The sequence below is a fragment of the Stegostoma tigrinum genome, chromosome 9, assembly GCF_030684315.1.
Source record: "Stegostoma tigrinum isolate sSteTig4 chromosome 9, sSteTig4.hap1, whole genome shotgun sequence".
NCBI classification, from domain to species: Eukaryota; Metazoa; Chordata; class Chondrichthyes; order Orectolobiformes; family Stegostomatidae; genus Stegostoma; species Stegostoma tigrinum.
In genome coordinates this window covers 74684072-74697708 of record NC_081362.1, presented here as the reverse complement: position 1 = coordinate 74697708, position 13637 = coordinate 74684072, and the positions used below count along the sequence as shown (strand labels likewise).

The window sequence follows — 13637 nt, the reverse complement described above, 5'->3', positions numbered from 1 at the left end:
GAAGCAACAGAACTCAATTTGCTCAGCACCATCTCTAACAAAATATTTGAAAGACGCCAATCTGCCCTTCCTGCATCATGTATACTACTATACAGTGTATACTAATAAGCGAATGCACGGCAGCAACTCATCAAGACTCTTTCAACACCACTTCCCAAGCTCACAGCCTGAAACACTTAAAAGGACATGGGTATTGAGGCAAGTTCAAGGCCAATTCACACATTGTCCCACCTTGCACATGCATTTCTTTCACAGGGTCAGCATCCTGGAATTGCTCATCTCTTTGCTTTGCAGGAGGACTTGGATCTCACAGATGCAACAACTAGGAAGGATCAATCAAACCTTTTCAAGGTCAGCTTGGCTTAGGCAATTTGCATTTGTGCCACATCCAAATATTGCGAATCAATTAGCATAAAGGGAGAGCAGAGTTAAGACAGAGAAAGAATAAATGCCATCAAGAGTAGGGAAGAAAATAAAGAGGAAGAGCAGGGGGCATCTAAAGTGTAAGAAATACAGATGCAAAGAAAGTTCAACCGGCTATTTTAAGGACTATTTATAAAATGAGACGTGCTTCTCTCTCACCCAGTTTATGACCATAATTCGTATAACTTTAAATTTCATATTCGCTGTACACTCAGTAGGCAGTTTTGTGGCATTTGACTATTTGAACATCGCAAGAATAAAACAAAATTGCTTCCATCTGTTTTAAAATTTGCTGTCTTGTTATTCGACATCTGTAAGCTCAAGTATTCTCAAGAGACATATGGTCTCTGCCACTATGGAGGAACTTTGTTTGAGGTACATATATTCCACAATCCATTGCTTTGTTAATGCATGAATTCCTTTAACACCTTCTTACAGGAACTTGCAGCTTCTTAAATTTAAGGTCCACTGATACAGAACACCTGAAACGTGCTACGAGAGAGATAATGGCTCATTTGAGGAGATGGAGAGAATTGCTATGATATCAACACTGAACCCTTTGTAGATTTTGAGTAGAAAATAGTTTACTGGTTGCAGGAGGAAAATTCCTTTCAGACTGCTTAGAGGACAGTTGTAGGTGAAATATATTCAGATTTTCAGGATCTCATTTAACTCTTATCAAGACTATTGATGTATGGGTTTAGCATTTAACAACAGATTATATGGATCATAATTAACCCTAAATTCACTTTGTTGTTGCAGATGTAGTGTGGTCCAGTTGTCCTTTTATTCAACCAAAGCCAGAATCCTCCGCCAAGCAGCCAAAAAACCTCCAATGAATTGGCAGAGGGTCTGTCTGTATTTTTAAGGAAGTCTGTTTCCAGAATTTATTCAGAACTATTGCTGCTTTAATGAAATCAATTCAGTACTGAAAAAATCTGTTGCTGTTGCATGTTTTCACACTCAACGTCTAAACAAGCTTCACGACTCCGGGGTTGAAATGGGGAACAAATTCACCTCTGAAAGAGGTAGTATTTTCGCTCTACCACACCCACCACCTACTTCACAGTAATCATACTTGCATTCCATTTCCCTGTCCTCCCAACTCCACTCTCTTTCCTGTCTCTGATTCTCGATTGCATGGGACCTATTATTTGTTTAACTTAATGAGCAACTGAGTGCACCAGATATTCTGAAATGCATTTCCAATGTTTGAATTGGACAGCAGACTCAATAAAGGCAAAATATTTATGCCACAATGAATTCACATCCCATTAGGGCTTGCATTTTCCTTTCCACACTGATTGACAAGTTCTTTCTGTGCATCTTTTAATCCAAAAGGGAGAAGAAGAGCTAGGTGTTAAAATTCCTATGTTTTGGAGTACACCACATGTGGTCTCCAGGCAAGAGGGGAGATATTTAGTCTGGATTTAAGATGTGCATATAGAATAATGATTGGAAGATGTTATTTGGCAGAAATCCATGCATGATACATTTGCAATGAAACAAAATTGTGGTGAGCGTTTTGCTTTTAAGTGAGTTTATTATGTTTGAAGGTTCTGTGCTATTCCATCAGATCATTCTGACTCTTTTTAACTGAAGTTTCTCTTGCAGCATCATAACACCATTTTGGTACAAAAGGAGGACAATCAGCCCATCAAATGCATGCTAGTTCTCTGTAGTGTAATCTCGTCAGCCCCAATGTCTTTCTCCACCTTCGGTGGCCCCACATGTTCATTTCCCTCAGTGTCCATCCAATTTATTCATGATATTAATGATAATGTCTGCTTCCACCTTTATTGGGCTTTAATTACATTATGTTAGTAATTAGCTGATAGTAATACCATACAGGTCAAATCTCAGAGTAAAATACTGCTAATAGACCATAAGTTTTAATTTTGCAATTAGTTTATCATGGTAGTCAGCCATGAGCATATTCACAATAGCCTGCCAATGCACTCTTAACAAAAGAAAAGCAAGATTGATAACACATAAAAGGGGAAAAGAACACAAGCTATTCTATACACTATCCATGAACCATTTAAAATTACCTTTTTTGCAACATCATGAAGAAAAACTCAGCCCCTTTACCTATTCAGATACTTAAACCTCAATGAATGGTCACCCTGTTTCCATTGTAAAGTGCCTTGTCAATCAACATGGCTGTAATTGGTTTCTTTCTGGCAAACGGGCAAATATCTGCATTCGCTTGATGCTTACTTCTTTAGTGAATGTCTCCTCCTGTGACCCTGAGGCCGGACCAGTGTTTTAGTTCAACATAATTTTAGTTCAACATAAGTTCAACAAAAATACATTACTCTTGCATGTACTGTGGAAAAATCACAATTACCATTTCAGAAATGCCTCTCTATCCCCCAACAATTGGATTTCCTATAATGATTGCATTTCTACATCTTGCTATTTCATCCTGTGCAGTCCGTTGACCATTGTCGCCATAGTTTGGAATGCAGTCCTTCAAGGTCTTGACTCTCCCAGCAGTCTCCAGTGCTGAGTATGAGTTGAGAATGGTGGACACCCTGAAACCTCTGATAGCTTTTGCTCTTTCCTGCTTTTTGGATGTGAGCCAATCTGAACTCATACTTTCGAAAGGTTGTCATTACCTGGTATGTATGATCCAGAAAATGCTAATTCTCCCTGGTGCTCCCCTTTGAATCCACCTGCCACTCAAGCTTGGATATCCTCAACTTAAGTTTGAATAACTGCAAACATTTCCTGCGCAGATGGTTAACAAGAAACATGAAGTGGGCTGAAGTTCCTTTACGGCACAGGAATCTCAAGCTACAGATTTTAACTTCTCTCAGTGAAGAAAATCTGAATTGAAAGGACTACATGACTGTAGCAAATCTTATTGAAAAGAAGTTTACCATAGTAAATGCAATTGCATTCTGCACTACAGCTTTTTTTTTCATTTTTGAATCCAAATCAAAAATAATTAAAGTATGAAGTAAGAAAAGTTCATGGTTTTGAGGAACAAGATTCATACTTTATCTAAAATACTAACTTGCTGATAAAAGTTTTGTCTCCCTGTTCCAAACACTAATGAAGAAACAGGATAAATGTAGTGAATTGGTAGATTGTCTTTTGAACTTCTAGATACTGGAATTGATATGACAAACTGTTAAAACAAAAGATTTTTCTCTTTCCTTGCTCAGTGTCTGGGATTTTCCATTTTGGCATTAAAGTATAGCATTAGAGATTGTCACTTCTGCCATCACCAGAATGAGTTTTCTTGACTAATGATGCACTTTTCAGCTCATTCTTCATGCCAGCAACTTGTAGCATGAGTTAACTGATGAGTCAATAGGGGAGGGTGGGCTGGAAGGCCTAAATCCGACTCGGACATTCTGGGGTCAGATGTTCTGGTGCCGTATTTAGAGGACAACCTTTACTCAATGCAAGCTGGGAGAACTGAAGGTATCGAACGCTGGCCACCATCAATCCCTCTGCGTTTTATGAAGAAAATAGCCCCAACCAGTATTCAGCAAAGCCTTGCTACAGTCTCTGTTCCAGCAAACCTGGGAAAGAAGGCACCTTTTCCCTGGGAATGATGGTAGGCAATCATCTCATTAGACTTCAGCAGCTTGGAGTGAGGATGTGGCACAGGTCAGCACCAGTCGACTGAATGCAGGACCCAGATCCAACGTGGGAAAAGGATGAACAATCTCATTCACTCTGTGAGGGTAAGTGGCACCATCTGCTCACTGCATGTGCACGCTCGTAGGACTTTCCCTTGTCTAAATGTATGAAGTAGTGCAATCTGCAAATGGTGAACCCTGACAAAGTTATCTAAGGAAGTGATGTAGAAATGTGTTTGGGAACCACTGGGTTCAGGCGGAATGGTCCGTTTCCCTGGCTGGGATTTCTGTATCCAGACCAAACATTTTCAGTATACAAAGAAGGGTAATATCAAACTGATATGTAAATCTCTGCAACTTTCTGTGAAAATAGGAGGAAAGTACACTTGTGCAGCCCATTGTAATAGACCAAATAGCTATTGCAAGGAAACAGCCAAGATTCCTAACATTCTGCAGGTCTATAGGAATAATGAGCAAATAAAATGACTACTGACATCAGTTAAGACGTGAGACAATAGGGGAGCAATCTTCTTATTCTTCCTTATTCTGTTTCTTCTTTCCTTGAGACAGGGCCCATAACCCTGCCACTTTCTAGAAGCCCCTGTTCACAGGAGTACGCAGTGCAATTGCAACAGTTCTAGGCAATTAGCAGAAAGGTTATGTTTGTGCACAGATTTTCCTGTCAAAAATAAATGAGCACGTTCGTAACAGTTTGAAATTAAAAATAGAGTTTTTGTCACATCAAGGTACTGACCGAATAAACAACCAGCATGCGCACCCACTGCCAGGCTGGTGTGTGAGTGGAGTTACAACATTATTTATACAACACCTGTGATCCTTAGAAGCAAAATCACCTAAAGTCAAAGCACGTTTCAAACATTCTCCTCTTTTTCAAAAGGATGTTTAAGTATTTATAAGAACAAATGACATTATCAGTCTCTCTAACATGTAGATGGTTTTCTCATATGTCCAAATCTTAAGATGGTGATGTTGTCTGAATATGCTGTTGATTTCACAGTCATCAATTACATTGTTTGTAATTTCTAATTATGTTATTAAGTTTTTTTTTTCTTCTGGTTTTATTGGAACCCTAACGCTCTTCAATTGATACTTCGGTGGTTGTTTTGTTTCCTCTGCATCCTGTTTGAATTATTTTGCTAGAACATCGTGGCTTGCACTGATTTCTGAAATGGCTGCCTCATGGATGTTTTACAGCTCCTTATTGTCTGTGCTATATTATCTCCATCTAGTTTTCTCGGTCTGCCACTTCCTCTAGCATTACATTCGGCTCACCAATGTTTCTGTAGAAGCTCCTGTTGAGTGTGATCTATTTTACGTGCGAATTGCTCCAGATCTTCCTGTAGACTAGCAATCTTTTCATTACAGTAATCTCACAAGACTTGTATTCAACCCATTTCATTTCTTTCTTTTGCAGCTTTTCATTCATCATTGGGTTGAGCAGAGGTATACCTTAAAGACGTTTCTAAGATTCTATACTTAAGTTTGAATTTATCCTGTGCTAGATATTCAACCTTTTCCTGTCCAACCTGTGCTTTTCTATCCACAAGCGAGAGATGAGATTTTATCTCTGCTAATTCAGAAGGTGAACAGTTCTATTTTCCATTTATATTCTGTTCTGCAAGTGTACCTTGAATAGTATGTTGGAGTTTCTGTTGTGTCTTTGATGTTTGACTGATTTAATTTAGTGACGAGTCATAGAATGCTGGAGTATCTGCAATTGTTGGCCCAGCAGTGCCTATGACTTAGAACATCTGTGATACCCAGCAGGCTAATTGTACTTACAATCCAACACATGGAACTGGTAAACCATTGTGTGACAAAAGCTTTACTTTTGTAGATTGTGTCATGGTCTTCCATGTTTGCGGGTACATCTTTTAGAATTCACAGGCATTTGCTCCAATGTCAATCTTAGCTAATAACAAATAATCGGCGGCTTTCTGATGATAGATCATTTGAGTTTTGCAAACACTTCGTGTATGTGATAACTATTGAATAGGTAGAAATTGTGAAATATGAGTTCACCACCATTGTCTCAAATTGCACATCATTGGATTCTGGCTTATCGATCCCTTCATGCCCATGCATCTGGTGGGATACCAGACGGTCTTTATTGCAGCTTGTATGTACTCCTTGGATGTTGTTTGTTTGGGTAGGTGCACAGCTCTTCGTTGCTTTGCTTTAATGCTCTGCCTCTACCAATGGCCTTTTCTACCACAAACCTGGCAAAATTGATTGAAAGCTGGGCATTTCCTTGATAAACGCAGAAAGTTACACTTTCGGTATCGCTTGCTGTACTCAAGTGTTCTAGCGATGCTGTTGAATGTTAAATTTCGGCTTAGGACCTGTAAGCTTCGTCAACCTACAACAGTTACTAAGCACTTGCTTCCAGTAGCTATTCAACACCAGTTTCTTTGGTTTCTTCCATGGGTGTTGGTGCAATCACCACTCAACAGTTCTGTTAGTTAACTCCCCATCTGAAAAAATGACACAACAAGCTCTTTAGAATCAGTGAAAATAGGAGTAGAAGTCACCCAGTCAAATCATCAAACCAGCTGTACCATTCAATGTGATCATGGCCAATCCTTTATTCCAACCCCAATACTTTTGCTGTCTTCCCATGCCGTTTGATAACTTTGCTTCTAGAAATCTATCTATTTCTTAACATATATTTTGTGACTTTTCCTCAGGATCACCATGCTCTGAGTGAAGACATTCCTCTTTACCTCAGTCCAAAATAGCCAACTAGGACTTCCAAGATTGTGATCTCTTATTCTCACACCCACTCTCCACATAGGAGAGGCGTTATTCCTGCATCCAGGCTGTCTATCCTTGTCAGAGTATAATATGTTTCAGTCACAGCCCTCTCATTTTTCTACACTGCAGTGACCACAGACCCAGTCAACCCAATCTCTCCTCATATGACAAATATGCTATCCCAGGATTCAGAGATAGTAGGAACTGCAGATGCTGGAGAATCTGAGATAACAAGGTGTTGAGCTGGGTGAACACAGCAGGCCAAGCAGCATCAGAGGAGCAAGAAGGCTGATGTTTCAGGCCTAGACCCTTCTCCAGGCCTGCACATCCAGTGAGGTGTCATAGTGGTGAAAGAGTGACGAGTTTTGGCGGCGCGGCAAAGGGACTCCTGCCTGGCCACCAGGCCCATAGCTTGTGGTGGAGATCTTATCAAAAAGGACTGTAAAGCTGAATACTTGTCCTTTATTTCATTATTCACCTTCCTCTATGTTCTGTGTTTTGGTTTATTTTTCTGTGTGTCAAGATGGTGCTGGACAGTGGTGTCACTATTCAACACTTCATTGAAAGTTGTAACAAAATACATGTGACAATAAATAAGGCAAATCAAATGACATCCCTGGACAGTACAAGTAATTTAGCATGGTCAATCCACCGAACTTGCACATTTTTGGATTGTTGGAGGGAGCCAGTACATTGAGAAGAACCCCACGCAGATACGAGTGGAATGTGTCAACTCCACACAGACAGTTACTCCAGGCTGGAACCAAACCTGGGTCCGTGGTGCTGTGAGGCAGCAATGAGTCACCGTGCCGGTGACTGTTTAACACTTTGGCCTCTTGTGTAAATCTATTTTGGAATGCTTGTTCCTGTAGTTAAAGACTCCTGCAAAAAAGGCCAATGTACCATTTCCCTTCCCAACTGTTTGCTGCACGAATATGCTTGTTTTTCACTGACTGCTGTGTAAGGACATCCAGGCCCCCCTGTACATTAATTTTTCCCAATCGGTCACCATTTAAATAATATACTTCCGTTACATTTTTCTGAAATAGTTCACTTCAGATTTATCCACGTTATACTCCATCTGCCATACATTTGGCGATCACTCAATTTGTCTCAATCAATCTGAAGGTCTTTCTGTCCTCTTCGCCCCACACACCACCATTTATGGCGTCACTTATGGTAATATTGCATAGGATTCTCTCATCCAAATCATTATGATAATTTTGTCAATAGCTGAGTCCCAAGCACTTATTCTTTAAGGAGTGTATGCTTGCTGTGAACGATGTAACAATCGTTTAAAGATTATTAATTACCTGTGTACCATCACACCATTCAATATATTCTCTCCATCTATCTCATCCAAATTTCTGCAGTACTTTGATAATTTAATATTTTTTTCAAATGTAACAATATGGCCTGAAATTGAGCTACCTCACTTTCAAACATAAAATTCTGTCATGCATGGTCACTCATCACTAAACAACAAATTATGAGTTAGCCTTTCTATAATTAGATAAAATAACTCGTTCTGTGGTTGGTTCCTCAACATACTGCATTGGAAAACCATTCCTAATACTCTCCAGAAATTCACTCTCCACAGCATTTGTGCTCATCCTGTTTACCCAGTCTATATGCAGAAAGAAATCACCCATGATTACTGTATTTCCCATATTACATGTTTCTCTCATCTCCCAGTTAATGCCATGCCTTACATTTTCACTATTGTTTCATCTTATAAAAGTAGCCCCTGCCACTCTTTGTTGCCCCTTGCTTATAGCTTAAGGCCATATACTCATGAAGGTGAAGCATTAAGTACTTCACCATACATCCTGGAAGACATAGAAGTTAGCCAGCTGTATATGGGTGAGTATCTCACTAAGTCTAAGGTTCAGTGTAATTCCAGTAAGTTGGCAGTTTGATGAGAAATGCATGTAGATAATCTTTTCAACATCTGCCAGAGAGAAGATCGATTAGCTTTTTACGAACAGCAAACTTAGGACTTTTAGATAAGCGTATGAATATGCGAGGAATGGAGGGATATGGACCAAGGGCCGGCAGAAGGGAATAGTTTCATTTGTTGTCATGTTCAGCGCAACATCTTGGGCTGAAGGACCTATTCCTGTGCTGTGCTGTTCCATGTTCTATGCTCACACTTAATTTCTAAAATTCATTTTGATGGCAAGAGTCTGATTATTTTGCCTGTCTTACCTTCCATTCTCATTGCCTTTTCTGAAAATGGAAAATCTGGCCCAGAATCTCATGTGAAATACACTTTTGACTAAATCTGTCAAATAACCCATAAGATGATCCATCTGGATAATGGAAGATATCACATTAACACAGCATGTTATGCTGTGAGCGGGACATTAGCTAAGTGGAGAGTGCATTATTCTACATCAGTCAGCATTATCTGACCTGAGAGTTCAGGAAACTAGAAGGTGTTCTATTTCTCATTTCTACCATTCATCATCTTCATTAACACTGAAATTGGTCATTCTAAAAAAAATGAGTGTTGTTGGTAATTGCCCTTTACAGGAGTGTGTTGGCGTTTAACATTTGTTACTCCCTTATGGCTCCTAGTATAGTGTATGTCTAATGCCCTAATAATGTAAATCATATTTGCAATGAGGCTTGTAAGTTTTCAGGCAGGATGCATTGATGGGATACCATTCCTCAGGGAGAAAAGGAGATTCAACTGAACCTTTAATAAGTGTCATGTTAGCTGAATCATTGAATGCAACTAATATAATAAGTCTAGTCGGGCTTTATAATTCCTTGAAGATAAGACTCTCATATTGATCTGATTTTCAGCCTAATTCAGCACAATGTTCTGATCGAGTGCACAGAGAGCTGCTTCTACTCTGCTCAATAATGTGCTTTCACCCCTGTCTCAGAAGGATCTCATCCAGTAGTATTTTCATTTCTTGTACAAATCGTCCTGTGGCCTGTTTGAATGAGATCTTGAGCTGGCTTTTCATTATGGAGAATCAGGCTTTGGAAATTGTGATTCCATGTCTGGCCCAGTGCTGCTTGGCTGACAGGAGTTTCAACCAAGAAAGGCTCAAGTTTCCATTTTTGCTGTTATATGTATGAGGACGAATTACTTATAGTTTCTGCTTACTGTCTCCGTCCTTGCCTCCCTCCCTCCTGAGGCCAAAACGTAGAACATCTTCAGGTAGGATTTAACCACAGTTCTTAGGCCTAAAGGAATCAAAGGGTATGGGACGATGGAGGAATATGGTTCAGAGTTGGATGATCGCCAATGATCATATTGAATGATAGAGCAAGCTCAAATTGCTGAATGGCTTCCTCCTGCTCCTACTTTCGATGTTTCAGTTAGACTTAGAGTTTTCTAATCCACTACAATCTTTCTAAAATCTAGGACATTTTAGGAGATGACAAGTAATCCATCAATTATCTATGCACCCATGTTTTTTAAGTTCTTAGAAGTTAGGCCATTAAGTCCAGCAGACCTATTAGCCCTTAGTTCCTTTTGTTTTCCTAGCAATTACGGTTGTTTTAAGTATACTCCTCCCTTTTGACCCCTGCTTTTTTTTATTATGATTGGGACACTTTTGTGGCTTAAAAATACTGTTCAAATCATAAATTTGTCAAAATAAACAAATATTAATTGAAACAGTACTTGAAAATTCATGATTATCGTCAACGGCTCATAATGACACCTATTTCAACAAGTTCTGCTAATTTGTGTTTGGTTATTTTGAGAGGTGATTGTGACTTACTAATGATACCACTGGGCTAGCAATATAAAGGCCTAGTCTGCTATACAGGAGACTCAAATTCTGTCATAGGACCTGGTAGAATTCAAATTAAATTAATAAATTAAACAAATTCATAATCTCTGGAATTGAATGCTACTGTCAGCAATGGTGACCATTGAAGTAACTCCACCGAAACCAGTTTCCTGTCACTAAGCCACCCTTCATTTACACTGTGTATAGTGCATGACATTGAGAAAGCTAGCTCAGAGACAGCTCATGGAGTGAACAGAAACACTGACACTCCTGTTTATATCTATCAGCCAGGTCTCCCTGATTAGACCAAGTTAGCAGTGCCAATCAGGGAACTCATATTCTATGTGGTCCACCTGGCTAACCTGTTCCATTCACTACATTCATGAAAATATCAATTGTAATAATAACGTAAGAAATCGAATATAATGTGGGGAATTATGAAGTTATTCATTTTGGTCTTGAAAATAAAAATGCACAATGTTTTTTAAAAAGTGTTAAATTTTTAAATGTGTTCATGCTCAGAGGCCTGGGTGTGGATGTGTCGAGTATATGGGGTGTTTAAAGTTTTTGAGAAGATTCATAGCTGGGGTCATGGATAAGGTTGTAGACTTGCTCACTGAGCTGGTGTGTTTGATTGCAGATGTTACATCACCTGCTAGGTAACATCGTCACCGTGCCTCCAGTGAAATGTTGGTGTCCTGTCCCGCTTGTTATTTATATGCCTCGGTTGGCTGAGGTGGTTGGCATCATTCTGGTTCTGTTTTTCAGTGGCTTCTACATCAGGCCCAGTTTAATGTGTTTGTTGATGGAGTCCTGGTTGGAATGCCAGGGCTCCAGGAATTCCCTGGCATGTCTCTGTTTGGCTTGTGCTATTACTGATGTGTTGTCCCAGTTGAAATCATGGCCTTCTTTGTCTGTGTACATTGAGACCATTTAGAATTAGTCATGTCTCTGAGAGGCCGGTTGGTGTTCTTGTATCCTTATTACGAATTTTCTTCCAGTTTGGCCAATGTAATATTTCTCACAGTCCTTGCGTGGTATTTTGTATATTAAATTAGTTTTCTTAGTTGTAGATTTGGGATTCTTTACATTTATCAGTAACTTTCGCAGGTGGCTGTTGGTTTGTGGGATACCCTAATATCTAGGTATGAGCAGACTTGTGGTCATCTCTGATATGTCTCTGATGTAAGGTAGGATGACTGGTGTGTCTGGTCGCTTTGCATCTTCTTGTTGTGGTCTGTCATGGAGGTAATGGCAAATTGTGCTTTTTGGGTTTCCATTCCTTTCAAAAACTCTGTAGAAGTGCTGCTGTTCTGTTTTTCGCACTTCCAGGTTGCTGCAGCGTAAGTGTGTTGTGGTTCATTTGAATAATGTCCTGATGCAGCTCCATTTATGGGTGTTGGGGTTGTTGCTGGTGTAATTAAGTATCTGTCCCTATTTGTGGTCTTTCTGTATACGCTAGCCTGGAGTTCCCAGTTGTTCTTATATTCTACCATTACGTCGAGGAAGGGTAGTCAGTTATTGTTCTCTTCTTTTGTGCATTTTATTCTGTTGAGGTTGTTGTTTATGTGTCAGTGGGTTTCTTCTAATCTTGTGCGTTTGATAATCATGAAGGTGTCATCGACATTGTGGACCCAGAGTTTGGGTTGCGTATGGAGAGTGCAATCCGTTCTAACCTTTGCACTACCACTGCTGCAATCAGTCCTGATATTGGGGAACCCATTGGTGTTCTGTTGATTTGTCTGGCTATGCGGTCATTAAAGGTGAAGTGCGTTGACTTGACGGCCAGGCCAGATAGTCTGTTTGGTCTGCTGCTTCTTTAATTCCCTTAAATGGTCTGAGCTGCATGGGGCTCCAGACCAAAGCAAAGTGACTGACTTTTTAAGTTCCCTCTGTAATGGCTTTGTAGCATAGAATCATAAAACCCCTACAGTGTGGAAGCAGGCCATTCAGCCAATTGAGTCCACACTGACCTTCTGAAGAGCATCCCACCAAGACCTACCACCCCACCCAATCCCTGTAATGTTGCAATTCCCCTGGCCAATTCACCTACCCCACACATCTTCGAACTGTCGGAGGAAACCAGAACACCCAGAGGAAACCCATGTAGACACAGGGAGAATGTGCATACTCCACACAGATAGTCACCTGAGGGTGGAATCAAATCCGGATCCCTGGTGCTGTGAGGTAGCAGTGCTATTCACTGAACCACTGTGCTGCTCCAAAGTAGGGCAGTTACATGTGGAAATTAAGGTCAGGGCACAAATGTTGTTCTTGCCAGTGACACCATATAGCATGAAAGAATAAAAAAAAATACAAAAGGTCACTGATGGATCACCCACACCTTCTCCACTGGGTTCAGACTTTTTTTGGGAGGTGCATTTACATAAAAAAGAAATCTTCCCCACAACCATGTTGCTCTGTGGGTGGTTAAACTGACGCAGTATGGGCCTTCTACCCCTCAAGTAGATTGGCCAGCAGTTCCAAGAGGACCAGCAGCACCAGGAAAGCAGTGGAGGTTGCTGACAGAACTGCAGGCAGTCCCAGAGTGCACCCCACCCCAACTCCCAATGTCATGCTAGGTCCCAGTAATTCATAAGCATTGGGCAGGGAGGTCTAGGCTTCTTAGCAAGGAAAATGAAGGGAGTTGTTTTTAAAGAAGAAAGGAGACTGCCCCTGGTGCACAACCCTAAAGATAGTACTGCCTTTCCTTCTCCTTTCTTTAAAAAATAATTAGAAAAAATAGTGCTGCTCTTCCCACTTGCCTGCCTATGTCAACCGCATTATGGCATGGGTCATGCAATATTGGACACAACTGACTTTTTAACAAGCTCAACTAAACTGTAATTATTTACTTAATTATGGCAGATAAGCTGTGGGTTTCAACTCCAGTCCATCCCCCACCATACTTGGGGGACAACTCGGGGATGAATGGGAAGGTGATAGACTAGTCCCCAACCTATTTTACATGCTTTCACTCACCTAGTGGGCTACATAAAATCCATCCATTGGTAACTAAAGAGGCCTGTATCACTCACTCCCCTTCCCACTTTGTCTCTGTCATTACCACTCAAATAACATCTGTATA

At 40.3% G+C, this 13637-nt stretch overlaps 1 protein-coding gene across 2 annotated transcripts in view; it reads left to right on the top strand.

Annotated features, from left to right (window-relative positions):
• The window catches only part of LOC125455175 (ALK tyrosine kinase receptor-like), a 977528-nt gene that overhangs the window by 723232 nt on the left and 240659 nt on the right, over nt 1–13637 (top strand). The window lies entirely within an intron of this gene.